Here is a 3,726-nt window from a genome sequence, read left to right as displayed (position 1 = left end):
TTTAACCCCTCCATAAAAAAGCTATTTTTTTTGCATAAAAATCATTACTTGATTCTCAAAGAACAATAAAAAGAAAAAGAATCAGAACTTTTACATGAAAAACTTCAAAATTCATTACAAATTCAAAATATATGAAACACCATCATCTAAAAACATCATAAATTTCTACACCCTCTATCGTTTCTTTCTCAAAACACCAAATAGGCATATCCCAAAAAACAAAAACAAAAAAACAAAAAATACACACAAATCTTAAAACATCAAAAAAGTATTAAAACCCATAAAAACGAAATGGGTATCTCGAAAACATACAGATTAAAGATGTCCAAGATGAAATTGCTCGTCCTTTAAACAGAAAACCAGAAAAAAAACCCAAAAAAGAGACAACTTTTCTGAAGAGAAATATGTAGTGTTTTCAAGAATTGGTGAGTGCATATACAAATACACATAAAATTTGTGTATATATATAGGAGAGAGCAGAAAGAAGAGAGGTGACCCCAAGAAGAAGAATAAACAAACAACAAGAAGGAAAATTTATAAATTAGGAATGCGCGTGAACTGCACCCGTGACAAAAGAGCGTGGTCGAATAGGGAAGTTACAGCATGAGGTATTACCGCGGTTTAACCACGGTAAAATATTTTGAGTAATTAGTTCAGTAAAAGGTTAAAAATAGACCTTTATGCTATTTTTAGATTAAAATTTGATTGGTAGCCCTTCGCTAGAAAGTTACATAGTATATTTAGGTAATACTATTTTTCTTTTATGATTGTATAATATATATTGACACTTATTGACTTCTTCGTTGAATTTACTTCGTTATATTTTAATGTTATTAGTGAAAATTTATGATTTCATCATTATCTACTGCTCCCTCTTTCCCTAATTACTTGTGCATTTTTGAATTGACACACTTATTAAGAAAACAATGATTAATATAGTGAGTTTACTATTTTACCTCTATTAATTATAAAGTAGATGAATTAAAAACTTAAGATTTTCAAAAAATTCTACCTTTTTTTCAAAGTAATTAATTGAGGGTATAATAAGTAAAAAAAATTGTCATTTCTTGATTTGTCAAAATAGATAAGTAATTAGAAACAACTAAAAAAAATAAACAAATAAATAGAGACAGGGGAAACTTTATACTATAATCTTCGACCTTTTGCCTTCATATCTCTCTATTTTTAGAGTCACATTATTTTATTTAGGGTTAAAAGTACTTTTGATCCCTCACTTTTTAATTAATTTTAATATTTGATCAAGCATATTTGACCTTCAATTAAAAAACATGTGGTCTTAAGATTTCTTTTCTCGAAAACATAACACAAATTTATCATGATTATTAGTTGGTCTACCGTTTAATTGCTTACTCCCTACTCATGTGTTATGGTAAAGATTGTACATTGTTATTTTGTACTGGCGATAATATAATTTTTAAAATAGTATAAATATTTATACAAAATAAAAATACATTTTAATTAATTGAATATTAAATATGATTTGTCATATATCATAATTCAACAACAGCGGATGTGGTGAGAGACCGACACTATTATAATACCTTTTATTTAATTACCTTTTGTACGAAAGAAAGTAAGTTAGACTACCAAAGATGTGGAGTTGCGGATGGAGTTGCTTCTATCTTAACCATATCTCTTAAATTCGAGCCTTGAGTATGGAAAAATCTTTAGTAGGGAGCGCGCCCACTGAATAGAGCCCAATGCGATCTGAATCCAAATTAATCAAGCTCCAATACGGAAACTAAATAAAAGATGAAAAATCGAAGAAAAAAAAAAGAAAAAAGAAAAATTAGGGAAACCTACTAAATTAGATCACTAGAAGGAATTATTTTTTCTACTAACGATTAAATACATTCATACGTTAAAAAAATAAAATCAACATGTTTGATGTTTATTTTCCTTTTATAAAAACAATTACTTAAAATTAGGAAAACTATCAGTAATTTTATATGATATAGTATCAACTATCTATCAAGTATAAAATCAACATGTTTAATGTATAAGATTGTAAAATTGAATATCCAAGTTGATTATATAAGTTAAAAAAGAAAATAAATTATGGACCCTATCTTCAATAATAACATTCCTAAAATATGTATCACAACATGTTCTTGTCTATCTAGAATCCATTTAAAACTTTTTTTGCAAAAGTACTTTAGAATATATGCTATATATATATGTAATGCAAAGGTAATTTTAAACTATAAAGGATCCACCACTAATTTTTCTACTCCAAAATAGGAAAAAATATATACCCATACTATACAATTTAAGAAATGTAGGATTATGCACCAATGCCAATATGATTATAACTTTATATATATATGATTTTTTTAATTAATAAAAGAACAAGTTCAATATTGTGTGGAATATTAGAGAAAAAGCCCAAAATAGTGTCTTATGCCCTTATCTCACATAGAGTTCGGGGGAGGACCAAAAATGTATCAATATTGCAAACATGAGGGACTATTACTGCTTCAAGTGAGAATTTAAGGATGATTTTGAGTCTTAATCCAAAGAGAAGGAATTATTTTTGACTTTTTCCCGAAATATTCTCCCGAAAGAATTAGATTAATTTAATCTCCGCTTAATCCGCTAGTCCTCTTGATTATATACTTATGTAATTTTTGCATTTTCAAAGTATCATAGTAAATGAACAATCTCAATATCCTGCGGTATATTCCCCCTAGAGAGGTGTCAATTTGATTGACTAATTAATCTTCACTCATTCGATGATTTTCTTGATTAAATATTAAACTTGATGCGTTTGAACATGCGATATAAAATCATAATTTCAGGGACATACGACTTGAGATTTAAGATTCTAAATGATTTTAATTTTTAAAAAATATAAAACTTGACTCATAAGTTTATATTTTGTAACAAAAATATCATGTTCAGCGTGAAGAGATTGTCTTATGATGATAAAATTTTGTATATTTTAAAATTTGTAATCGCAAAAATTTATTTGTAAAAGGAATTAAGTATGTGTGATTTATAATTAGTGCGACGCCTTAGGATATCCTGATCATATCTTGTTTATGAATTATGGTTTGTCAATTGTCATTTGGTAAGATTATATAGAATCGAAGAAATTTTGATAGTTTTCACAACTCGTGAGATTTTCATGTTTATGAGAAAATATACAACTTAAATTATTCAAATTGTATATGCAAACAAAATTTCAACTTCAAATCAAAATTCAATATCGCATATATTTGAACGAACCCTAAGTATTTGGATCTTAACTACATTTATTTATGGCCCTTTTGACTTCCAACTATCCTAATAATAAAGGAACAATCTCATCAATATCACTTGGAATATGCTCTCTAGGGAGGTCAATTAGATTCACTTAATTTTCACTTAATTCTATGGTCTTCTTGATTAATTAAATATTAGGAAAATATGTCTCAAATGATTTGTGTATGTGATTTTTGTACATCTAAAGAATCCAAGTAAAGGAACAATATCAATATCCTGTAGAATATGCCCCTAAGGAGGTGAATTACCTTGAATTAATCTACACTTAATTTGATAATTTTCTTGATTAAATATTAAGTGATCAAGGTATCATTAATTAAATATGATTTTCACTATTGTAGATTAATAATTCTAACAATTAGTCCAACAAGTCACATGTTTTGTTTGACCGAGTACGTAATGGAACAACCTAGCGGACAATAATGACAATAACCAAATGTT

At 27.3% G+C, this 3,726-nt stretch overlaps 1 protein-coding gene across 1 annotated transcript in view; it reads right to left on the bottom strand.

Annotated features, from left to right (window-relative positions):
• LOC102593315 (calcineurin B-like protein 1) overlaps positions 1-492 on the bottom strand; it is a 5,960-nt gene extending 5,468 nt beyond the window's left edge. The window contains exon 1 of the mRNA XM_006362419.2: positions 313-492. The gene's annotated coding sequence lies outside the window, so the exon portion shown is untranslated. The remainder of the gene's footprint in view (positions 1-312) is intronic.
• Positions 493-3,726: the final 3,234 nt, after the last annotated feature.

The sequence above is a fragment of the Solanum tuberosum genome, unplaced genomic scaffold, assembly GCF_000226075.1.
Source record: "Solanum tuberosum cultivar DM 1-3 516 R44 unplaced genomic scaffold, SolTub_3.0 scf00402, whole genome shotgun sequence".
NCBI classification, from domain to species: domain Eukaryota; kingdom Viridiplantae; phylum Streptophyta; class Magnoliopsida; order Solanales; family Solanaceae; genus Solanum; species Solanum tuberosum.
The sequence above is the reverse complement of the archived record's forward strand: the minus strand, read 5'-3'. Positions and strand labels throughout refer to the sequence as shown.